This window comes from Bufo gargarizans, chromosome 6, assembly GCF_014858855.1.
Source record: "Bufo gargarizans isolate SCDJY-AF-19 chromosome 6, ASM1485885v1, whole genome shotgun sequence".
NCBI lineage: Eukaryota > Metazoa > Chordata > Amphibia > Anura > Bufonidae > Bufo > Bufo gargarizans.
The window spans coordinates 59,467,989-59,495,211 of NC_058085.1; the positions used below are offsets into that span (position 1 = coordinate 59,467,989).

Genomic DNA, 27,223 nt, shown 5'->3' on the forward strand with positions numbered 1-27,223 from the left:
GCAGCGGTGTCCTCTGCTAGCTATCTGATGATTGCTGTGAGGAAGCGCTTCCCCATCCTAACAATCGTCTGCAGTATCGGGGTGTCTAATACACCATTAAGTCTTGTGTACCCCAAATGGTGCCATTAGAAACTACAGCTTGTCCCGCAATAAACAAGCCCTCATATGTCTAAAAAAAAAGTTATAGCTCTTAGAATACAACAATGAAAAAAATTGCTTGGTATTAAAAGGGATTTCCCATCACATACAATGGGGGCATGTCGGTGGATGTGCCCCTATTGTCTGATAGGTGCAGGTCTCACCTCTGGGACCCGCACCTACAAGGAGAAAGGAGCGGGGAGAGCTGTGGAGAGAGTTTCCCGGGGTCCGTCCACCACCAAGCGCTGCTCCCCACTGCTCCCATGCAAGGGAATGGGAGCGAACGCGCGGCCCCTGCTCCCATTCATTTCTATGGCGCATTATGTTTTAATTGTGCTCGTAGTAACCAAAAAATATCCATTATGTAACGCGTCTGTAATGCCCTGACAAACATTCATGAGTCAATAAATTCCAGGAAGTGCCTTTAACTCACAAGACAGGCTTTTCTACTCCTCGTACACTCCCGTATCAGTCATAACAACTGTCGTTAAGGATCAGAAAGAAGGCTTCGGAAGGAGGACCCTCCTGCACTGGCACCAACGGGGTACGTCCATGTGCATTACTCGCTGTATAAGGTAGGGGACATGTATCTCATACAAGGAATTGGGGGAAAGTAATCAGATCTGCATTGTAAAACTACGAAAAGTAAATGATATCAACATCGTATTGTAGAACAAAAGTCTCTAATCTCAAATGTACTCAAGTCTATTGTTGTTTTCTGTCTTGAAAATGTAATCTTCCTGTGAAATACTTTGCGCTTATAGAGAATGTGTCCTCAGAAAATAGGCTATTTTTAAATTGTTTTTAGGCTAAACATATTTTATTGCAATTTTGGTGCGATTTTTTTTTTTTAATTTTTATGTTCCTATCTATATCTCTTTGAAAAATCCTAAAATCATGCAGTTTTCAAATGCGTTACTAGATCTACAATATGTCATTGTCTTTGAGAGCAGCCACATGGGATATAGAAGGGGACCTCATTGGCGGGAGTAGATAATTAGTGATATCACCTATTGTGAATGGAGGAACCCGTGTTTTTATATATATATATATATATATATATATATATATATATATACTGTATATATACACACACAACCTGCCAGTATAATGAGATGACTGCAGAAAAGTTCTCTATAGAACAGGAAGTCTTTTAGGCTTAGTGGTCAGTGCAAAAACTACAGGATTTTAAGAATTTAAAAAGAAAAAAATATGCATATTAAAGTTGAAAATTAAAACAAAAATCATAAAATCTTTCTAAAAACTATGTGGGGAGTTTATCATTCACCCCCATGCCGCTTTTCAGGTTTGCAATTTCTTTAATGTTATTGTGACAACATTTTGCTGTAAGTGGTGCGTTTATGCTGTCCTCACTACTTTCTGAAAAGGGGGGCAGTTTAGGCTCCATTCACACATCCGCAAATGGGTCTGCATCCGTTCCGCAATTTTGCGGAACGGGTGCGGACCCATTCATTCTCTACGGGGACTGAATGGATACGGACAGCACACAGCGTGCTGTCCACATTTGCCAAGCGCGGCCCTGATCTTCGGGTCCGCAGCTCCGCAAAAGATAGAACATGTCCTATTCTTGTCCGCAGCTGCAGACAAGAATAGGCATTTCTATAGGGGGTGCCGGCCGGGTGTGTTGCGGATTTGCAATTTGCGGGTCCGCAACACACCACGGACGTGTGAATGGACCCTTACAGCTACGAGCTGCTGTAGATCTCTACTGTAGCATATTAAGCTATGCCCCTTTTTCAGCACGCTTTTACCCCCATGTCAGACAAGGCGAAACAAAGTGTCTAAGACACAACATTGGTAGGGCAGAGCAGGATCGGTTAGCACTGGTGCCATCTACTGCTGGGGTCCTAGGCTCAAATCTGACAACATCTGCATGGAGTTTTTATGTTCTCGGCATGTTTGCATGGGTTTCCTCCGGGTTCTCCGGTTTTCTCCCACACTCCAAAGACATATTGATAGGGAACTTAGATTGTGAGCCCCATTGGGGACAACGTGATTAGATGCAGAATATAGTAGTGCTATAGTGTGTAAAATAGATAAATAAAATACAGCATGTATTCCAGTTTTTGGGTGGCAATTGTTCCAGAATTCTGCCACATTCTGATTAGTAAATCACACCCAATCATTATTAATGAAAGGTCTGTCCAGCATTAGAAAATAAGGGTCCAATGGAATGAATCAAATATACTGAAATATATGTGCTTATCCCATGCCTTCTTCAACTAGTATTTCTATAAATGTGTGCAGGGACATAGCAGGTGAGTGGATTATAAAAATAGTATGCACCCAATATATGGACAAAAGTATTGGGACTCCGCTCTTAGGCCTCTTTCACACTACAGTATGTTGCATTCAGTGTTTTGCGTTCCGTTTTTCACGGATCCGTTGTTCCGTTTTTTGCTTCCGTTGTGGTTCCGTTTCCGTTCCGTTGTTCCGTTCCGTTTTTCCGTATGGCAAATACAGTATACAGTAATTTCATATTAAAAATTGGGCTGGGCATAACATTTTCAATTGATGGTTCCGCAAAAAACGGAACGGATACGGAAGACATACGGATGCATTTCCGTATGTGTTCCGTTTTTTTTGCGGCCCCATTGACTTGAATGGAGCCACGGACTGTGATTCTCGGCCAAATATAGGACATGTTCTATCTTTTCAACGGAACGGAAAAACGGAAATACGGAAACGGAATGCATACGGAACACATTCCGTTTTTTTGCGGAACCATTGAAATGAATGGTTCCGTATACGGACCGTATACGGAACGCAAAAAACGGACCGTATACGGAACGCAAAAAACTGTAGTGTGAAAGAGGCCTTAATCAGTGAATTCAGGTGTTTTGTCCATTGCCACAGATGTATAAAATCCAGCCCCTGGCCATGCAGTCAGACTTTACAAACATGTGTAAAAGAATGGAGCGTTGTCACTTCAAGTAAAGTCACTTCATGGAATTTCTTCCCTCCTAGACAGGGGTACAGGTGTATCCCCCGGTGGACCCCTGAGCAAAGTGGGCCCCTAGTCTCCCACCCCCTGCACAAATAGCACATAACACAGTAAACTTACTGCACTACATACATATATTCCATATACCAGCCTAAGTTCATATAAAAAACTTGATAGATTATTAAAGGGGGTTGTGTCAATTCAGCAAGTGGCATGTATCATGTAGGCAAAGTTAATATAGGAACTTACTAATGTATTGTTATTATCCATATTGCCTTCTTTGCTGGCTGGATTCATGTTTCCATCACATCATACACGGCTCATTTCCATGGTTACGACCACCCTGTAATCCAGCAGCGGTGGTCGTGCTTGCACACTATAGGAAAATAGTGGCTGGGACAATGGGGGTGCACATAGGGCGGTGCTTTTTTCTATCCTGTGCAAGCACAACCACTGCTGCTGGATTGCAGGGTGGTCATAACCATGGAAACGAGCAGTGTATAATGCAATGTGAAATTAATCAAGCCAGGAAAGGAAGCAATATGGACAATCACAGTACATTAGTAAGTGCCTTATATTAACTTTCTCTATACAGTAAATGCTATTTGCTGAATTGACACAACCCTTTTAAAGAAACTCCCCAGTTTATTCTTATAGACACGATTAGAGCTGAGATGACTTCTAGGTATAGAGGACAGCTACCAGTGTCCTCTTCTCCCCAGGACCTGCCTTCTCAAAGTAGCTGCAGGGACCCCCATATTCAATCTCATGGTAGCATCTTGCTGCTGTGTGAGTAGGTAATATTTGAATGTATCCATACATTTTACTGGTGGGCCCTAGGCACCCCAGTCCGACACTGCTCCTAGATATTCCACCATCAACTGTGAGTGATATTACTGTAAAGTGGAAGGAGTCACAGCAACTCAACCAAGTAAAGTTACAGAGCCGAGTCACAAAGTGCTGAGGAACATAGTGCATACAAGTCATCCACGCTCTGCTGACTCCATAACTGCAGAGTTCAAACTTTCTCCTACATTAGCCTCACCACAAAAACTGTGCTGTGCCAGGAGCTTCAGGGCGTGGAAGCCTCACATCACCAAGCACAATGCCAAGTGTTGTATGGAGTGGTGTAACGTACCCATCACATTACACACTGCATCTATCCAGATGTTCCGACCAATCCTGCAGCGGTGGTCGTGCTTGCACACTGTAGGAATAAGCACTTGCCTCTCTGATGGCCGGGATCATGGGAGCTCACTTAGTCACACGTGCATAGCCAGGGGCGTAGCTAATGGCTCATGGGCCCTGGTGCAGGAGTTCAGCTTGGGGCCCCCCTTCCCTCAGTGCTTTGTGGTCAGGGGCAGGAAGCACAAGGCCTTCAAGCTGCCCGAGGCAAAAATTAAAACAGCACTCCCTTGAGCCAGAGGTGTAATTTGACCAGCATGAACTTTCTATAAAGCCTCTTTCACACGACCGTTTTTTTTTTCCGTTTTGCGGGCCGTTTTTTGCGTTCCGGAAAAAAACTGAATGTACTCCGTATGCATTCCGTTTTTCCATTCCAAGATAGAACATGTCCTATTATTGCCCACGTTTCGTGGCTCCATTCAAGTCATTGGGTCCACAAAAAAAAAGGAACACATACGGAAATGCATCCGTATGTCTTCCGTATCCGTTTAGTTTTTTGCGGAGCCATCTATTGAAAATGTTATGCCCAGCCCAAATTTTTTTATGAAATAATGTATACTGTATATGCCATACAGAAAAACGGAACGAAAAAACGAAACGGAAACACAACGGAAACAAATAACGGAACAACACAAAACACTGAAAAAGCCATACGGTCGTGTGAAAGAGGCCTAATACTGGTGTCTTCTTATGCACCACAAGGATCTTTGGGCCTCCTTAGGCTCCTAGGCCCGGCAGCGACTGCTACCTCTGCACCCCCTGTGGCTACGCCCCTGTGCATAGCATCTCCAGTCCCAGTCATCTCTGCAGCAGTGGCCCTACCCCCCACGGAAGATTTCTGGGATACTCTAGATCAGAGTCTACAAGCCAGGCCATCTCGTCCAACACCAGTGTCTGACCTCACCGATGCTCTTCTGGATGAAAGGGCAAAAATTCCCACAGACACTCTCTAAAATCCTGTAGAATAGAAGCTGTTTTAGCTGCAAGGAGGGAGATGTCAACTCCATATTTATGCCTATGGATTTAGACTGGGATGTCATAAACGCTCCTGTAGATGTGCTGTGTAGGTGTCGCCATACTTTTTTCCATATAGTGTATCTATCTGCTAAATATAACTATATCTGTCATTCCAGCACAATGGTCGATGTCAAAAATATGCAATACAACTAGAAATGCGTCTTGGATTTACAAGACGCGCCAAAGGCATCGCCAGATTTAGTGTCAGCTATTTTTGGCTTATGTGCTCCAAATACTATATAGCGCTTTATTGTTTGCTGGATAGATTTAGTTGAAACCTACTCCCAAGATAGCACACGATATATATATATATATATATATATATATATATAGCAAGAAAAAGTTCGCAGCACTCCTTGAAAGATAAAATGAGCAAATTTTATCTTTCAAGGAGTGCTGCGAACTTTTTCTTGCTGTCTTCCATCCTGAATCGAGGGACCATCACGGGCACCCTACATCTACACAGCTTTTCAAGGGAGTGCTGCCACAGTTTTCTTATGGATATATATATATATATATAAAAAGGAAAATAATGGCGGCACTGGAAAAACAAGGTGGGTGCTAGGTCCAGGGATGTAGCAGCTTACCCCGTCTTGATACAGATGAAAAACGGACAGCACTCCAAGTAAAATGAATGGTGTTTATTCACCCATGTGGATGGCAACGTTTCAGCTCATACAAGAGCCTTTTTCAAGAGGCTTGAAAAAGGCTCTTGTATGAGCTGAAACGTTGCCATCCACATGGGTGAATAAACACCATTCATTTTACTTGGAGTGCTGTCCGTTTTTCATCTATATATATATATATATATATATATTCCCAAACAGTATCCATGATGCCATACAGTATACAGTATAAAGTAATATTTATAAAAATAATATTTATTGAGGATGGTAACTATTTAAAATGACATCCTAAATCAATACTCAAACATACATAACATAGGCATAACATAAAAAGAAAACTATTAGGGACCCAGTCTACATCAAACATGTGCTGCGGTCCCTGCAGCTACTACAGAAATATCCAGCCGTATAGTCAGTAAGATATGTGTAATATCAGGATATAAGGTATCTTTTACTATAATATAATAATATAACACGTTCTATCACAGCGCGGGAGGTGTATGGCACAGACAAGGAGTGAAATTCCGTTCTTCTAGTGATGAATGGGATCACTCTTTATGTCAATATTACCACAATAGGATAAGGAAATATAATGTTTGTGCTGTAGATCTCATTCACCACCTGCAATGTTTCAGAATTGTCGCAGTCGAATGGCAGCGTTCTTGGCGCTGCCGGAAAGGAAAACCCTGCGCCTGCAATGATTCAGAGTTCCCTGCTGCTTGGAATCTCCCGGCCCTCCCATTCACTGGGATGACGCAATCGCTTGACATCTGGCGCCATAGAGTATTTAAAGGGGTTATCCAAGTTCTCAAACAGCCCCCCATGTGCCTGGGCCCCTCCCAGCTCCCGGCGCTGCTCCTGGTCCCCGCACTGCCGCTGCTTCTCCCTGTACACGGATGAAAACATTCAGTGTCAGGGGGGAGCAGCCAATGGCAGACAGGGACGAGCCTCCCTAGCGTCACCCGCCATGCTAGGGAGGCTCATCTCCGTTCCCACCTGCCATTGGCTGCTCCCCCCCGAACACCTGGATGTTTTGGTCCAGTGTACAAGGAGAAGCAGCAGCGGCGGTATGGGGACCAGGAGTGGGGTAAGTATATTACCTATGAGGAGCCCACCACATTGGGGGGGCTGTTTGAGAAGTTGGATAACCCCTTTAAGGTCTTATTTCCACATCTGCATTCTTACTGTCCTGTTTTGAGATCCAGCATGGGATCTTAAAACAACAGCAAAACGCTTTCGTTATAACAATACAAAATTCTTTCAGCCATTTTGTGTCCGGCATGGGAACGCAACAAACCGGAACGAAATGCATTCTGATGCACTCCGTATCGGTTTGTTCAGTTTTGTCCCCATTGAACATGCTTGGGGACAAAACTGAAGTGTTGTGCTGCGGTTTTGAGACCCTGTGCTGGATCCGGACACCACAACGCCGATGTGAAAGTAGCCTAAGAAAGCTCCTAGATGCTTGATATATGTGCGCATAAGTTGGTCCCGCAGCACTTTCATCCTGTGATGGGTTTTTGGGGCTACAGAGGATAGGGGACAGGAGCTTCGAAACGCATTAAGCCTAGATATTAGCAGACTTATATTACCACATTAGCACTATATGTGGCATTATATGTTTCTCGGCACAGGTGGTTAGCTTAAACAGCTGATCAGCAGGGGTTCCAGGACTCGGACCCTCGCCAATGTTATAATGATGACTATCCTGAGAATAGGTCATTATCAATTCCTGGATAACCCCTTTAAGTGCCTTGTATTAACTTTGTCAACATGATAAATGCCAATTGTTGACGTGAGAAAACCTCTTTAATACTTCACCATACCAAGACATATTGGACAATTGTGTGCTTCCAACTTTGGGGAAGGCCCTTTTCTGTTCCATCATGACTGTGCCCCGCGCAAGATTTTTAGGATAATCTAGATCGGAGATTGCAAGTCAGGCCCTCTCGTCCAACACAAATGTCTGACCTCACTAATGCTCTTCTGGATGAATAGTCAAAAATTCCCAAAGACACGTTCCACTATATTATAGAAAGCCTTCCCAGAAGAATGGCAGATGTTTGAGCTGCAAGGAGGGAGATGTCAACTCCAGATTTATGCCTATGGATTTAGAATGGGATGTCATAAAAGCTCCTGTAGATGTGCTGTGTAGGTGTCGCAATACTTTTTTTCCATATAGTGTATCTATCTGCTAAATATAACTATATCTGTGATTCCATCACAAAGGTCAATGTCAAAAATATGCAATACAACTAGAAATGCGAGATGCGTCTTGGATTTACAAGACACGTCCAAGGTATCGCCAGATTTAGTGTAAGCTATTTTTGCAGGTTGGATTTGTTGGATAGATTTAGTAGAAACCTACTCCCAAGATAGCACACCACAACTTAGGTTACTTTCACATCTGCTGTTTTATTTCAGGTTTTGAGATCCGGCAGATGATCTCAAATCCTAAATTAAACTGATCCGGTGCATTTAATACACCCGGATGACTCAGTTTCAGCCGGATCCAGTTGTATTAAATCAAAGCGCAATAAACTGAATCCGGTATGAAAGTCATTGTAAGTCAATAAGCGCCGTCTCAGTTTTTTTCGGTAATGAAAAAAATGAATCCAGTACCATTGACTTACATGGATTTTCATGCCAGACCCGGTTTGTTGCATTTTGCACAACGGACACAAAAACGCTGTGTTTGTGTTACGCTTCAAAACACAACTGAACTGAATGGGGACAAAACTGATCTGTTTACTTCAGGTTTTGAGACCCCCTGCCGGATCTCAAGACCTGATTTAAAAACACAGATATGAAAGTAGCCTTATTCTGGTGCACACGGTGATAAAACCTATACTCAGGTCTCTGAAATATGCCAGGTGACTACCATTCCACCGTGACAGTCTTCATCCACCTGACTAGGCTACAGACCTTCTGTAAAAAGCAGATTTAAGCACATGAGTTCAAAGGAGCTTGTGAGTCTCCAATTTTTCCTGACCACACTCTGTGTAGGTCTACAACAACCTGTACATCCCACGACCACCTTATCTTCTTAGTTGTGATTAGCAAGGATTTTTCTGGACTGCGTCGCTGGTCTACTATAGATATTGTCTTTTTACCCATCACCTGATGCTTCTTTAAAAGCCATAAGAGAAGTGTACCCCATTTTTATTCAAAATACTGGATATAAAATCAACTCCCCTCAATATGGTCAAGGTGGGCAAATCAGAGGTGTCAACCATTCCAAAGCAGAAGAAATCACAGCAAGACATGGAGAAGTTCCTGCACAAAAACTCTCCTCACTCCAGGCCTAATCAACATTTTCTACAGCCGGCTCTACAATTCCAGATCCCCTGGAGTCCTCAGATGCGGAAAGTGTAGGGTGTGAGTGACCTTCATCCAAAGGTTTGCAACTGGCCACCACACAAAAGGCTTTGCAGAAAATAATTAAATCAGCTCTTCAGCCAGTTCTAGCTGACCTCTCAGATATTAAACAAGATATAAGAGAGATTGGAGGTAGAGTGGAGCGTCTAGAAGAGAATCATTCAGAGAAGCTACGTCAGATGCTCTCCAAAACATGTCAAGCAAGAATGAACAATCTCTTATCTTATTGAGGATCAAGACAACAGAGGCCGGAGAAACAATCTAAGAATCAAAGGGGTACCAGAAACCCAGGCCGAATCTACTATAATGGATATAAGGGATATCACCTACTCCATTTTGAGACCCCTTTTGGAACCAGATGTGGCCAAAGATCTAATACTAGAAAGAGCTCACAGAGCATTGAGACCCAAACCCAAAGAGGGAGAACCCCCTAGAGACATTATCTGTAGAATCCTCCTCTCGCAACATAGGGACGCAATCCTGAGAGCAGCCAGAGAGGCAAAACAGATTATGTTTGAAGGCGCCAGAATCTCCTTCTTTCAAGACCTGTCCCTGGTCACACTAAACAAGAGGAGACAGTTGAAACCTATCACTGATGCTTTACGTGCAAAAGGAATAAAATACAGATGGGTGTTTCCCGTCGGCATCTCCTTCGCCATACAGGGATCAACTAAATTCATCAGTAGACCAGATGACCTAATTCCTCTATGCGAAGCTATCAGTGGCGTAACTAGAGTTCTATGGGCCCCAGGGCAAACTTTGAATCGGGGCCCCCCACCCCAAGACTCCGCCCACCCCACGACTCCGCCCGTCCACTATCCATCCATCCATCCGCCCCGGCCCTGATTTCAGACCATAATAATGTCTGAATTCAGGGGGTAGGGCGGATGGATGGATGATCAGTGGACGGTAATGATGTCTGAAGTCAGGGTGTGGGTGGGGCAGTAGGATGGATGAATCATTACATTACTAATACTACCTACCAGTCTATAGACCAGTCCAGGAAGATGGTCCTGCTGGAGTACTTCTGCTGCAATGACCGGCGCTCGCCCTTGATGGTTCGTGTCTGGTGACTTGGTCGGTCGTTCGGTCTGGTAATAATAATGTCTGAAATCAGGGTGCGGGTGGGGCAGATGGATGGATGGACCTGTCACAGCAATAATTTATTACCATCCACTGATGATCCATCCATCCGCCCCACCCAGGCCCTAATTTCAGACATTATTATTACCATCCGTCCACTATCCATCCATCCACCCCGGCCCTGATTTCAGACAATAATAATGTCTGAATTCAGGGGGTGGGGCGGATAGATGGATGATCAGTGGACCGTCGATAATGATGTCTGAAATCAGGGTGTGGGTGGGGGCCTGGGGCAGATGGATGGATGGATGAATCATTTACATTAGTTACTAATACTACCTAGTAGTACCACCTACCAGTCTATAGACCAGACCAGTCCAGGCAGATGGTACTTCTGACTGCTGCAACGCCCAGCGCTCTCCCTGGCCTTGATGGTTCGTGTCTGGACAGTCTGGAGTGGTGAGGGTGACTACTTGGTCGGTTGGTCAGCCGGCCGGCCGGTCTCTCTCTCATTCAGTCTCAGACTCTCAGGTGAGTGCGCGCTGGCTGACACTGGGGCCGTGGGGCGCTTGCCGCGCTTTCAAGTCTCAGATGTGGCGGGCTCTTGCGCGCCTAGAGTCTACTCTCGTGGTGACGTCAGAGAGCAGACTCATATCGCGGGGGCGCAGGGAGGGTCGGGTCACCTGACGAGTCCGCTTCAAGTTCCAGACCAGCGGTACGTATGAGGAGAGAGGGCCGCGGCGTGCGTGTCCTAGCTACCTGCCTGAGTGCCTGATCATGTGGTGAGGCGAGAGGCGTATTTGTGGGCGTGTGTGTAGCTTGAGGGAGGGCCCGGCAGAGGAGCGGCAGCAGCTAAGTGGGGTCCCTCCCTCTCTCTCTCAGACTTGCGATGCGGATGCGATGATTTGTCACCTGCGAACAGCAGCAGGTGTCGGTGATCAACAGATTAGTTACTTAACACAGTCACAGGGCCCGGCCACCCGCCGCCGCCGCAAGCACTTGCGGCCTGCAGCGGGCCCTCCCTCCCGCCGGGCCCGGTCGCAGTCGCACTCTCTGCGACCGCAATCGTTACGCCCCTGGAAGCTATTGACCTACCACCCACTGAGATTCCATCTTGGCTACAAATCACAGATATGACAGACTTTCCGAAACTTCCAGAGGCAATACCGTGGAAACGTACTAAGGGACGTCACCCATGAAAAAGGCATCCTACTGCTGAGGACTGAGTTGACCCACAATGCACTGGCTTTAATGTTCATTATGCAATGATGGACAAATTAATATTGACCCCTCCCTAGATAGTAAGATTACTAATGCGGTTTAGCCTCATATAGGCGAGAGGTCATTACTCAGACTCAGACGTTCAGATGAAGCTCTAACCACAAGTTTGTGGTTTGGCATGCTTTATTCATCTCAAGGTCTGATACAGGAGTGTCTGGTGATCTTTCTCTCATCGTGTTATCTCCAGTATATAATAGCTCTAGCTAGTATTGTCTACAATGCTAGGACAAAGGGGGTTTCCCTTCCTCTTGCCATAGCATTATAGTTAAAAAGGAAAATCACTCTAGATATAACTACTATCATTTGAATCAATATTTCTATTGTTCTTATTCAATTGTATTCTTGTTCCTATGGTTGCTTTTAAAATTGTGACGTGGAATGCGCAAGGTTTGAACTCACCACAGAAGAGATCCCAGGTCTTTCAGTACCTACGATCTGTCCATGCGGAAGTGGTGATTATACAAGAAACTCATTTCAAGTTAGGTAAGACCCCTACCTTGCCTCAGAAATACTTTTTGCTATGGTTCCACTCCTGCTATAGTGAATCACAGTCCAGAGGTGTAACCATTGCAATCAAGAAAAATATCCCATTCACACTTCAATCTAGTTTGATGGGCCCAGAGGGAAGGTTCCTCTTCATAAAAGGCATGATCACACACACACCAGTTACTATTGCGGGCTTATACTCTCCAAATTCAGATCAGGTTGCTTGGCTCCCCAATACGTTAGGGAAGCTGAAATCCTTTGGGGCTGGTATGTATATTGCAAGAGGGGACCTTAATCTAGTCTTAGAACCCACAATGAACTCCACCACGAAAAGATTAAATGTATCACAAAGAAAACTCACAGCCTTAAGGAAATCCTTAGCCTCAATGCATTTGCAGGACACATGGCGGGTAGCACATCCACATGACAAAGATTATACTTTATTTTCCGAAGCACATAAATCTTACCAGAGATGAGATTATCAGTTTATTCCCTCAACACACCTCCCTAACATGGCACAATCCTCCAGAGGCAACATAGGCATTTCTGATAACGCTCCGGTCTGCTTCTCTCTCCACACTGAATCTCTCCCCAAGAGATCATTTACCTGGCGTCTGAATGACGCTCTAATAAAATGAACCCCACGTAGAGATAGGATAGTAACAACAATACCGAACCACTTTATGGAAAATATCACACCTCAGATATCTCCCTCCGTGATATGGGAAGCTCATAAGACAGTTGTACATAGGGACTTAATAGCGCTTGGGACCTTTGTCAAGAAACAAAGGCAAAGAGAAATAGATGACACAATACTTTCCATCGCCAAACTAGAAGCACAAATACTCTTTGGCCCTGAGAGACTTAGCCGAACTCACGACTCAAAGAGAAAAGTATACGCAGAAGATTTGCTAGTAATAACCTAAACCCAGACACCTCTTTCCCTGTTCTATCGCAGATATTTGAAGACTTCCACTTGATTTCAAACTTTAAAATAAATCCATCAAAATCAACAACAATGATTATATCCTGTCCACAGAGTATGATAAGTCGGGCTAAAGCAGTAACTGACTTCCCATGGTCAAATAGTCACATAAAATATCTCGGCTTACATTTATCTCCAAACTCGGATAACTGGTATACATTAAACTACATTCCATTACTTCACCACATAGGGAACATAATAAACTCATAGAAAATTCCATATATTTAATGGATGGGTAGAGTGAATCTACTAAAAATTATGATAATGCCAAAGGTGTTGTACTTGTTTCAAACACTCCCCATATTTCTATCCAGATCTTTCTTTACTCAACTCAGGAGTGTCTTTCTAAGATACACATGGGCAAATGGGATTTGTAGAGCAGCAAACTCCACAATGGTCAAACCGAAATACCTTGGGGGCATTGGGTTTCCCAACATGGAAAGTCTATACAAAGCAGTTCAACTTGCCAGAGTATAAGACTGGTTTAGGAGCCCTTCCTCCAAACTCTATGTGCAGATCAAAGAAGAGAGAGTAGGCTTCTCACTAACCCAGACCCTTACAGGAGTTTGAATGGATAATTGTCCCCCCACTAACATTCTTCCATTGAAAAATGCCCCTCTAGGGGTTTGGGCAACCACCCATGACACATATAAATTATGGGCCCACCCTTCTCTCTTATTAACGATAGGAGATATGTTAGGACTTAAGGACCCATTCACTACATACTGGCTTGATAAACAAAGAGCGTTGAAAAACTACAGATTAGGTGACGTTCTCTCGGGTGGCACTTTCCCAGACCAGCCCACCTTACATCTTAAAATCCCAGGAATAAAACTAGACCATCTTACATACTCTCAACTCTTAAGCAATTTTAAAAGTATCCGGTTTGCTGACACCTGGAACAGAGACTACCTTTGGTTTGAAAAGCTGGCAGCACAGAGATCCCCTCCCCCGAAATTAATCTCCACGATATATAAAACGTTCATATGCCCAGAGGATGGCCCTGCCCCCTCTTTCATAGAAGCGTGGGAGAAAGAATTAAAATTCAAACTGACCAAACAGGACACTATAGTGGTGTACAAAAATGCATGTGGTCCATCCAGATGTACTACAATGCAAGAGACATCTTATAAAATTGTTAGTAGGTGGTACAAAACACCGGTGGCATTACATGCTATAAACTCGCTCATACCCTCCTCTTGCTGGATTTGTAATTCAGATATAGGTTTGTATGTTCACCTATGGTGGACATGTCCTCTGATTGTTCCCTTTTGGGCTGAGGTGGAGAAAATCTTACAGAAAGTGTGCGCAGGATCCCCTAAGATAACTCCGCCATTTTTATTTTTGAACATCATCCCTGACTCTCAAACCAAATTCAATACTATACTATGGAAACACATGGTGTTAGTAGCGAAAAGCATGATCCCTCTCTACTGGAAACAAACGGTGACTCCACCCCTATCTCATTGGCTAAGCAAATTAAACCAAGTGGGCAGGCTAGAGGAGATGAGCGTTTTCACCCATAAGGCTACGGCCAAGTTCTATAAAATATGAGAACCCTCGTTGTGCTTTGCTAGCAATCCAGAGACACATCAACTCATACTGGAGTGATCTGGAGGCCTTACATCTCCTCTCCCCTGGGGTGATTACCTTGCGCTTTCCAACATCAATAGTTACAATATTGAGTTTTTGAAGTTTATATATGTTGTACTCACACGTACATCACGTTACTTATTTGCAAGCCCTTCAAAGTGCTCATCTACCAAGGGCTATCTGTTGAACATAAATTTTGTTCACACTAGTTATGTTGTTACCAGCTGGTTTTGGAGAATGATTAATACTCTCACCAGGTAAAGTAGCGTGTTACGCACAGATCTTAACAGGCAGTATGTTTAAGGTTCCATGCTATTGAATAATATCTGATATTGAGGATGGGATTGATAGCACAGTTTCTATTTTTGCAGATGAAACTAAGCTATGTAGTACTGTACAGTCTATGGAAGATGTCCATAAACTACAAGCTGACCTGAACACTCTGAGTGATTGGGCATCAACTTGGCAAATTATGTTCAATGTGGATAAATGTAAAGTTATTCATCTCGGTAGTAATAATCTCTGTGCATCATATGTCCTAGGTGATGTAGCACTGGGGGAGTCACTTATAGAGAAGGGTTTGGGTGTCCTTGTGGATGGTAGATTAAAATACAGCATACAATGTCAATCAGCTGCTTCTAAGGCCACCAGGATATTGTCATGCATTAAACGAGGCATGGACTCAAGGGGCAGGGATGTAACATTACCACTTTACAAAGAGTTGGTGTAGCCTCATCTGGAATATTCAGTTCAGTTCTGGGCACCAGTCCATAAAAAGGACACACTGCAGCTGGAAAAGGTACAAAGGAGAGCGACTAAACTGATAAGGGGCCTGGAGGGTCTTAGTTATGAAGAAAGATTTAAACAATTAAATTTTTTTAGTCTTGAGAAGAGACGTCTAAGGGGGGACATTACTAACCTATACAAATGTATAAATGGGCCATACAAAAAATACGGTGAAAAACTGTTCCATGTAAAATGCACTCAAAAGACAAGGGGGCACTGCCTCCGACTGGAGAAGAAAGAGTTCAGTCTCCAGAAGCGTCAAAGCTTCTTTACTGTAAGAACTGTGACTCTGTGGAATAGACTTCCCCAGGACGTGGTCACAGCAGGAACAGTGGACAGTATCAAAAAGGGTTTAGATTAATTACATTAATGCTTATGGAAACGTGTAGAAATCTGAGTCTCACTTCCTTCTGGGATTCGCTTATGATGGACTTATTTCTTTTTTCAACCGTATTAACTATGTAACTATGTAACTTCCTAAATCAATAATCAAACATATATAACATATGCATAACATAAAAAGAAAACTATTAGGGACCCAGTCTACATAAAACATGTGCTGCGGTCCCTGCAGCTACTACAGAAATATCAAGCCGTATAGTCCAGGCATGCTCAACCTGCGGCCCTCCAGCTGTTGTAAAACTACAACTCCCACAATGCCCTGCTGTAGACTTATAGTTGTAGGCTGTTCAGGCTTGCTGGGAGTTGTAGTTTTGCAACAGCTGGAGAGCCGCAGGTTGAGCATGCCTGGTATAGTCAATAAGGTATGTGTAATATCAGAATATAGTATAGTATAGTATCTTTTACTATAATATAATAATATAACACGTTCTATCACAGCGCGGGAGGTGTATGGCACAGACAAGGAGTGAAATTCCGTTCTTCTAGTGATGAATGGGATCACTCTTTATGTCAATATTACCGCAATAGGATAAGGAAATATAATGTTTGTGCTGTAGATCTCATTCACCACTTGCAATGTTTCAGAATTGTCGCAGTCGAATGACAGCGTTCTTGTCTGGAAGGAAAACCCTGCGCCTGCAATGAACAAGTCAGAGTTCCCTGCTGCTTGGAATCTCCCGGCCCTCCGTTCACTGGGATGACACAGTCGCTTGATAGTTGGCGTCTGGGACTCCTTTACATGGGCCGACAATTGAACAGATCATCGCTAACCAGCGTTACTAGTAATGCTCTTCAGCGATGATCTGGCGGTGTAAACGCACTGCCGATTACCCGATGAATGAGCAAAATGCTCATTCATTGGGTAATTGTATCTTTTGAGCAGCAAAAAAGACCATCATTTCACAGTGGCAGATTGTGCTGTGTATGCAGTTTGCATTGATACCTTTTTGGAGTGTGTGTGACTTTTTGATCACATTTTATAAAAAAAAATTTTTGCAGAACGATATGCAGTTTGCATTGATACCTTTTTGGAGTGTGTGTGACTTTTTGATCCCATTTTATAAAAAAAATTTGGGTAAGAGAAGCATTGAAAAAATGGTGAATCTCCCATTTGGACCCTTTTTCCAGTTACACCATTTGCCATATTGGAAACATATTTTTATATTTCAATAGTACAGGCATTTTTGGATGTGTGGTGATGCCCTTGATGTTTATATTTTTGGTTATTTATGTATCTATTTTTTTATTCTCCGGAAAGGAGGGTGATTTAAATTTTTTATATCTTTTTTTACATTTTTAAAACATTTTTTAAAATGTTTTTGTAGCCAGTATTTAAGGCTACAAGACACGCTATTTTTATTTATTTATTCTATATTATCATGTTTCATAAAGAACCATAATACCTGAATTGCTCTTTTCTTATGTTCGCCTGCCACCTATTGGCCAAAATAAGAATTGCAGCTCCAATACCCGGGGTCTCTTCAGAGAGACCCAGCGCACTGAAACCAACTACCGGCATCCTCAATGCACGCGCTTCTGGGGTTTTTAGCTTTTAGATGCCGTGATCACATTTGATCACGGCATATGAAGGCTTTAATGACCGCGATCGGCATTATTGCCGATTGCGGTCATTAGCCGTGGGTCTCTGCTGTTTAAAAGCCAATAGTGCCCGCTGCACGTGTGAGTGGGCACCGTGTTTACCAATCGCTCCAGTGCCGTACATGTACTGCGCTGATGGCGAAAGGGTTAGTGGTAGGAGCATCAGGTACTTATGACCTTGTCCACCATCCACAATTGCCCTGCTGAATTAAATCCTCAGGATGTTGATACAGTTAAATACTGCAGCGGGGCAGCAGTATTTTGTGCTGCAGGGTTAGTGGTAGGAGCATCAGGTACTTATGACCTTGTCCACCATCCACAATTGCCCTGCTGGGGTGGTACTTTGTGCTGCACTGTGGTATTTGGTTCTGCTGGGGTAGTATATTGTGCTGTACTGTGGTATTTGGTTCTGCTGGGGTGGTACTTTGTGCTGCACTGTGGTATTTGGTTCTGCTGGGGTGGTATTTTGTGCTGCACAAAGGTATTGCTGTCCCTACCTACTTGTATTGCCTCACCTTCTTTCAGTTTGGACCCACCTACAACGTGCGGCTACTTTTAGTTTTTTTTCCAGGGCTGCTTTAGGTTCCCAGTCCACCCCTGAATGTGGTTTAGATTGGTTTCCCACTGTTCCATATTTTATATAAGATGACTAGTATAGCATTGATACAATCCCTTTACTGTTAGGATCTGCAGAGACAGAGACACTCGAAGTGGATAGCTACCAAAAAGTCTGTACAAAGGACAACTAACTTCAGAAAATCATAAATCTGATGAGTTGTAATGTTTGCCTCCTGTGGTCATAAGATGATCAGAAATGTAATGTCTTCTAGGGCAGTGTTTCCAAACCAGTGTGCCTCCAGCTGTTGCAAAACTACAACTCCCAGCATGCCCAGACAGCCTTTGGCTGTGCGGGCATGTTGGGAGTTGTAGTTTTGCAACAGCTGGAGGCACACTGGTTGGGAAACACTGTTCTAGGGTATAAAATCTGAGACAGTAAGTAACCAAATGTAAGGTCACCAACAGGCTGAGGGTCTGTGGTTTGATGCCACGCTCAAACCTGGGATTATGAAAGGGAGGAAGAAAAAGTGGGGAACATGTTTGACGTTGCTGTGTGATAATGAAGAATGTACTGAACTGAGAAGTACAACTCACATTGCCATGGATTGTAGAGCCCTAGATCTCTCTGAAAATGTCTAGACAAGTGTATATAATAGGTGTGGTAGCTGAACCATCTCTATCATTAAAGGGGTTGTCATGAAGCTTAGTCTACAATTTTCAAACCAGCACCTGGATCTGAATACTTTTCTAATTGCATGTAATGAAAAATGTAGTATCGCCGATGCATTATTTAATAAAATGTATCTGTATAGCGCCACCTGCTGTTTAGTTCTTTTCCTTATTATTTGTCCAGCTCACTGAGCTGGTCGCACATGCTTAGTTTAAATCTTCAACTGCCACCCGCCATATGTTCTGTTAGATGCTGTGGCAGTTACAGGGAGAGAGCTAAAGCAGAAAGGACATGCCCACTGAGATGCCAGGCTGAAGATAATCTAGCAGAGCAATCGGAGCAATGAATGGGGAGATCTCTGGATCCATGTGAGGTACAGGGCTGGTTCTAGCTTTGTTAGAAAGGCATTGTCATTTACTATATGATGTCAGATTTTTTAATTTTTACATCCTTTAAAGGGTTTCATGGTGAAGCAGAGCAGTTAAAGATACTCGATACTAAGCAGTTCATGAACCCCTCGGTTGATACGTCAATTCTGAGCACAGCACCTAATCACCAATTTTTTTTTTAAAGGTAGGGGGTTCCCTCTGTAAGTCCATCAACACCTCTACAACACAATTATATGGTTCTTATTGGTTACTGTAGAAGATAGGGGACTAATGTTAGTCCTTAGGTCTGTCACATATAGGAGCCATATAGGCCCGCTAGAGGCAGAACCTAATAGGATACGTAGATACCAACATTTAAATACACAAAATTGAGACATTTAAGTGCCACTTGAACCCACAAAATATCTAGAAAACTGATCCGTCCCCATTGACTTACATTGTGCATCAGAATTGATCCGTTTGGCTCAGTTTCGTCAGATGGACAATTGCTTGCAGCGTTTTGGTGTCCGCCTCCAGAGCGGAATGGAGACGGAACGGAGGCAAACTGATGCATTCTGAGCGGATCCTTTTCCATTCAGAATGCATTAGGGCAAAACTGATCCGCTTAGGACCGCTTGTGAGAGCCCTGAACGGATCTCGCAAACGGGAAGCCAAAACGCTAGTTTGAAAGTAGCTTTACCAAACACAGCTCCGTAAACTGTATAGTGGTGGTGCTTGGTATTGCAACCCGGGCCCATTCACTTGAATGGATCTGAGCCGCACACAGGCGTTGTGATCAATAAGTGTGGCGTCACTGGCCTAGGAAGAGGCCACAGGTCTCAACGGAAGATCATGGCCTTTTCAATTTATCGGTGAGAGTGCCGAGAGTCGGATCCCCACTGATCAGATATTGAAGACCTACCCTGAGGAAAGGTCATCAATATTCTACTCCTAGAAAACCCCTTTAACTTTATGTATTCTAAGAATAATCTGAAGACGTAAAAATTGTGGCAATGACAACTACAAATAGTCTCCCCAAAAACCAAGCCTTCATACAGCTACCTTACAGAAAAATAAAAATGTTATGGATATCATATAATATAAAATAAAATAAAAAATAAATAAACATAAAATACACAGTGAATGCTTTAAAAATAAATACTAAAAAGTCATGGGAAAGTAGCTTTTTTTCCCATTCCTCCTACCCAACAAAAAGAAAAAATTAAATCTATTAAAGAGGACCTTTCACTACTCTACAAACGAAAAACTAACTATACCTGTGGGCAGAGCGGCGCCCAGGGGTCCCCCTGCACTTACTAGTAAGTCTGGGTGCCGCTCCGTTCGCCCGGTATAGGCTCCGGTGTCTGCGCTCCCTCTGAAAGAAATACAACTTGACCTGCAAAATACAAGGTCTTATACAGCTACACCATTAAATGCACTCAAAGGGAATGTGTCATCAGAAAATGACCTATTGTTTAAATCACAATTTTTGTTAAACATATTTTTAAAGAATTTTTGGTGGTAATTTTTAATTTTCCAAGTCAACATCTATATTTAAACAAAAACCATAAAATCCTGCAGTTTTCACACTGGCCACTAAGCCTCATATTAGGCGCCACTTCTTGGTCTGTACAGATCACTTTACTGCAGTTACCTGCTTATCTGTCATTCTCATCCTGCTTGTAATGATATCACCTCTGTGTAGAGATAAGACAGGATCCACCATTCATAATAGGTGATTGTCACATCTTATCTAGTCTCTTCTTGTACAGAAGTCAGTGAGGTCCCTCCTGACCACTGTGTCTGTGGACCATGGGGCTGCCATAAAGCAATTTTCTTAATGTTTTCTAAATGCTGTTAAGAACAGCTCAGGCAAGATGGCCGCCCCCATAATCATGTTCAAGAAATAGAATATAAAAAATTGTAATAAGAAAACAAAAACAGATTACAAAAAAAGATGTGTCACTATCTGGTTTTAACTGGCAGAAAAAAACATTTCGGTGACACATTCCCTTTAAGGTGACGTCAATACTATTTACTTGCGGCTAAAAAATAGTTATTAAGGCTAAAATTTGCTACATCACTGAAGGTCTCAAATGCACTTCCGGCACTGGAGTATCCGTACATACGGTAATCGTGTGCTCAGCCTCACTGCTTCTTGTCGTGCACCAGGGATCAGCACTCCAGCTGAAACTACAACTCTCAGCATGCACTGCTGTTCTCTCAACTCCCATAGAAGTGAATGGAGCATTATGGGACAGGAGTGCCGGAGATTGCTGATCCCTATTTTATGCCAATATGATAACAAGTTGTATACTGTGGGCAAGGTGGGCTGGTGAGGTCCTTGGTCATGTATGCTGATGCGGTCGCGTGTACCACAAGGGCACCGTGCTTAGACAGCACGAGCCTATATATTGAGGTCTTCTGTCGCTCCTCAGGGTGTAGGGTATGTGCATTGGGCGACAGAGGGAGTGTCTGGTGCGAGACAAGTAGTCACAGACCTGACATTGCAGCGGAGATCTGGAGGAGCCACGCTGAGGATAATGGCACTCAAGTAACGATACAGGACATAACTTATTATATAGAGCGTTATGGCTGCAGGAACAACACTTTAGGTGACCCTTATAGGAATTGCTATGGTGTGTAATGTATTCCATACGAGGCTGAGACTAAGGCAATAATTGTGCAAAAGTAATTACAAGGTAAAGGAACTTTGGCCAATTTATTGCCTATAATGATTGTGCGTTGTCGTATAGTGAAGTATTCCTTATCAGTAGGAGAGTTACATAGACGACATGGCATCTCATGCTTGCCGTCTGAGAAGAAGGAAGGAATCAGCTTGCTACGCTCATGATTGCACGGAGAAAAGGAAAAAACGGTAAAATTCTCTTATTGTCGCATCCTTCATCACAAGGATAATAAAAAGACTCTTACGTTTTTCAAACACCTAACTATGGGTCCTTGATTTAGGCCTCCTGCACACGACCGCTGTGTGCACCCGTGGCCGTTGTCCCGTTTAACGTTTTTTTCTGCGGTCCCATTGACTTTCAATGGGTCCGTGGAAAAATCGGCAAATGCACCGTTTGGCAGCCGCATCCGTGATACGTGTTTCCTGGCCGTAAAAAAAAATAGGACCTGTCCTATTTTTTTCACGGCCAACGGTTCACGGACCCATTCAAGTCAATGGGTCCGTGAAAAATCACGGATGCACACAAGATTGTCATCCGCGTCCGTGATCCGTGTCCGTTTTTTCCTATCATTTCAATGGCAAACTTGACTTAGATTTTTTTTTTCATTTTTCATGTCCGTGGATCCTCCAAAAGTCACGGAAGACCCACGGATGAAAAAACGGGCACGGGTCACGGAACAACAGAACCACGTTTTGCGGGACGTTAAAAAATACTGTCGTGTGCAGGAGGCCTTAGGCTACTTTCACACTTGCGTTCAGAGCGGATCCGTCTGGTGTCTGCACAGATGGATCCACTCCTATAATGCAAACGATGGGATCCATTCAGAACGGATCCGTCTGCATTATATTTAAAAAAAAATCTAAGTGCAAAAGTTATTCAGACGGATCCGTCCAGACTTTGCATTGAAAGTCAATGGGGGACGGATCCGTTTGAAATTGCGCCATATTGTGTCAACGTCAAACGGATCCGTCCCCATTGACTTACATTGTAAGTCTGGACGGATCCGTTTGGCTCCGCACGGCCAGCCGGACACTCCCGAACGCTGCAAGCAGCGTTCAGTTGTCCGCCTGCGGAGCGGAGGCCAAACGGAGCCAGACTGAGGTATTCTGAGCGGATCCGCATCCACTCAGAATACATTGGGGCCGTACGGATCCGTTCGGGGCCGCTTGTGAGAGCCTTCAAACGCAACTCACAAGCGGAACCCCGAACGCAAGTGTGAAAGTAGCCTAAGAACATATATTCAGGTTTTTGGAACACGTAAGCATCTTTTTATTACACAAGTTGTGATGATTTCAAGATTTTAGACGTGCTGGAGAATTTTTCTCGTTTTTCCTCGGTCTGTGAAGATATACTGCGCATGTACAGGATTTAGGCCGGAAGGGCTTACAGGATTCACTGCTCATGCGTTGAGACGCTTGTTGCAATTCACATAGAAAGCTATAATGCGGAGAAGCGCCACACCTTTGCCATTTTGTCGGGGCATGCACTCATGTAAATTTGTTATAAAGCCAGAGGAACGTTGGCCAATTTATTGCGAGATGCTGGAGGATAAATATATAATTTCACATAATTGCAGAGATTTCAGAGTGCTGGGGTTACTATAGTATAACTGCGCCTGGAACTGTTCATGCTGGTAATTACATGAGTTAAAAACTAGACAGAGGTCAACCTTGCCCACAATATCAAGGAGTCATAGGAATAATGCAGTTTTTCTTAATGGGGTTATGCCATGAAAAATATTTTTTAATTTTTCAAAGCAGCATCTGAATCTGAATACTTTTGTAATTGCATGTAATTAAAAATTTCTTGATCACTTCCCCATAGTGGTCGCACGCGCTCAGTTTAAATCTTCAACTGTCATCAGCCATATCTTCTGTTAGGCCTCTTTCACACGGGCGTCAGTTTTTTTGCCCGGATAAGAGGCGGGTGCGTTGCGGGAAAATGCGCGATTTTTCCGCGCGAGTACAAAACATTGTCATGCGTTGCACTCGCGTGAGAAAAATCGCGCATGTTTGGTACCCAAACCTGAACTTCTTCACAGAAGTTAGGGCTTGGGATTGATGTTCTGAAGATTGTATTATGTTCCCTTATAACATGGTTATAAGGGAAAATAATAGAATTCTGAATACAGAATGCATAGTAAAACAGCGCTAGAGGGGTTAAAAAATAAAAAAAAATTTAACTCACCTTAGTCCACTTGATCACGAAGCCGGCATCTCCTTGTGTCTCCGCTGCTGAACAGGACCTGGGGTGAGCTGCTGCATTAAATAGAGGTTAAGGACCTTTGATGAAGTCACTCCGGTCATCACATGGTCTTTTACAATGGTGAATCACCATGGTAAAAGATCATGTGACATACCATGTGATGACCGGAGTGACGTCATCAAAGGTCCTTAACCTCTATTTAATGCAGCAGCTCACCCCAGGTCCTGTTCAGCAGAGGAGACACAAGGAGATGCCGGCTTCGCGATCAAGTGGACTAAGGTGAGTTAAAAAAATGTATTTATTTTTTTAACCCCTCTAGCGCTGTTTTACTATGCATTCTGTATTCAGAATGCTATTATTTTCCCTTATAACCATGTTATAAGGGAAAATAATAATGATCAGGTCTCCATCCCGATCGTCTCCTAGCAACCGTGCGTGAAAATCGCACCACATCCGTACTTGCTTGCGGATGTTATGCGATTTTCACGCTTCCCATTCACTTCTATGGGGCCTGCGTCGCGTGAAAATCGGACAATATAGAGCATGCTGCGATTTTCACTCAACGCACAAGTGATGCGTGAAAATCACCGCTCATGTGCACAGCCCCATAGAAATGAATGGGTCAGGATTCAGTGCGGGTGCAATACGTTCACCGCACGCATCGCACCCGCACGGAAAACTCGCCCGTGTGAAAGGGTACTTAGAAGCTGTGGCAGTTACAGGGAAAGAGCTGCAGCAGAAAAGACATATCCCCTGAGAAAAGACACAACCTCCTGAGCTGCCAACCTGAAACAAATCTAGCAGAGCAATAAATGGGGAGCTCTCTGGATCCATGTAAGGTACAGGGCTGGTTCTAGCTTTGTTAGACAGATTGTCATGTACTGTATGATGTCTGACTTTCATTGTTTACATCACTCATGGCATAATCTTTTAACTGCAACATGCCTTAGCCGTTGAAGGTCTTTGCAGTGACTGGCTGAGTGGGCATGTATAGCGTGCCGTAGGTGGGCGGGCAACAATGAAGAGTTGGATTGGGAGTGGCGGGAGATCAGTAAGAACTGAGCATTGATTTTATACTTTTTAACCACAGGGCCCTTTAAAAAAAAACTTGTGCAGCCAGACAAGCCTTGAGCACTAATTCTGCTTATCTTTCTTGGTAATGAAGTCTTGTCAATCCCTAATGACTATGGTTGACACTTGGCTTCTCTCTTTTGCTCATTCTTGTGTTTTCTGCCTTGAGGTATTCTAAAGCCGGTTTCAGACAAGTGAGTCTAATGACTTGAAATAATGGACTCATAGGCTGTGCACCTAGAATATGCTCAGCTTAGGCTGGATTTACTGCATTTTCTAGTGTTGTTATGCCTTCTGCTTTACCAGCATGGATTCTTTTGTTATTCCTAGTGATGAGCTGCAGGGGCAATATTCGAATTTGCAATATTTCACAAATATTTGGTAGTATTATTTTCTTGATCGCAAAAAATCGGCAATGTCATATTCGCGTAATGCGTGCGAAATACAGACGTGGGTCACTATAGCTAAATTTTTCAAGCTGCTAGAAGTTTCCTGAGACTGGATTAAATGGTTGGCACGGCAGAACATTACAATAGCTCTATATGCAGATAGAGTGCTCCAATATATTCGCGATTGCGAAATCGGCACTAATGATGCGAATATTTTGGAGCAATACGTGCAACTTCACATTTTAACAGGTGACTACTTATTAGTGATTGGCGCACTAAGTATTGTTGTGAACTTGCGACATCACAGCACTATGTATGTAGCATGTATGTATGGACAGCTACACTATGGCCGCCGACAGGAAGAAGGACGGGGCATTTCTAGAAGGTAGACTATGACGTGGGGAGGGGGCGGAACCGTTTGCCGGGCTGTGGGAGGTTATTTGATGATCAGGAGGCGTTCTTGGGCACTGCAGGGGGGCGTCACTGGGCACCGGAGAAGGAAAAAAACGCCCCTCTGGGCACCTTGGAGCCTCATTAGCATATCATAAAAAGAGCTTTTATATCAAAAGGACAAAACAAAAATAAAGTAAAAGAAAGACTGCTGGAAATAAGGTACTTTAGTGAACATAGCGATGGTGACAGCTTAAAATGGTAAAAGCAGGTGACAGATTCCCTTTAAACCTCCTAATACTGTATATATTGTTAAAGGGGTTATTGAGACTAGGAGATTGATGGCCTGTCCTTAAAAATATTCCACATTTTTTCAACTAGCACCTGCATCTGAATACTTTAGTAATTGTATGTCATTAAAAAATGTAGCATAGTCACTGAATTATTTCAGAAAACATATATTCTAACCATTGATCTGGGATAGCTGTCTCAAAAGATTTTTGATCCTTCAGTGTTCATTTAATAAATCATATCTGTAGAGCACCACCTGCTGTTTGCTCACTTTTTTATTTCTCTGTCCACCTTGCTGAAGTGGAAGCAGATGTTCAGTTCCATCCTTCAACTGCCACCAGCCCTAACTACTGTAACAATTACAAGGAGAGAGCTGCAGGAGAATGGACACACCCCCTGAGATGTGAAAGGGAGAGAGCTGCAGGAGAATGGACACGCCCCCTGAGCTGTGATAGGGAGAGAGCTGCAGGAGAATGGACACGCCCCCTGAGCTGTGATAGGGAGAGAGCTGCAGGAGAGTGGACACGCCCACTGAGCTGTGAAAGGGAGAGAGCTGCAGGAGAATAGACATGCCCCCTGAGCTGTGAAAGGGAGAGAGCTGCAGGAGAATAGACATGCCCCCTGAGCTGTGATAGAGAGAGAGCTGCAGGAGAATGGACACGCCCCCTGAGCTGTGAAAGGGAGAGAACTGCAGGGGAATGGACAAGCACCCTGAGCTGCCAGCTTAAAACAAAGCTAGAGCTAGGAGTGAAATACTGGTTGGTTTTAGCTATATTAAAAAGTGATTGCCATGTACTATATGATGTCTTATTTTCCTTTTGTACATTCAGACATAATACAGGACATGACAATCTCTTTCTAACAAACTTAGAACCAGCCCTGTATCTAACATGGATCCAGAAATCTCTCCATTCATTGCTCTTATAGATTTATTTGAAGCTGGCAGCTTAGGGGGTGTGTCCTTTCTCAGGGGAAGTGACCTTTCTGCTACAGCTGGTGGCAGTTGAAGGATGGAACTAAACATGTGCTTCCATCTCAGTAAGCAGGACAGAGACATTGGAAGAAAA

At 43.5% G+C, this 27,223-nt stretch overlaps 1 protein-coding gene across 3 annotated transcripts in view; it reads left to right on the forward strand.

Annotated features, from left to right (window-relative positions):
- Positions 1 to 594: 594 nt before the first annotated feature.
- The window catches only part of CARD14 (caspase recruitment domain family member 14), an 83,967-nt gene continuing 57,338 nt past the window's right edge, over positions 595 to 27,223 (forward strand). Inside the window, exon 1 of one of the 3 annotated variants that reach the window (XM_044300320.1) lies at positions 595 to 713. The gene's annotated coding sequence lies outside the window, so the exon portion shown is untranslated. The remainder of the gene's footprint in view (positions 714 to 27,223) is intronic. The other 2 variants (XM_044300321.1, XM_044300323.1) reach the window with 2 other exon arrangements.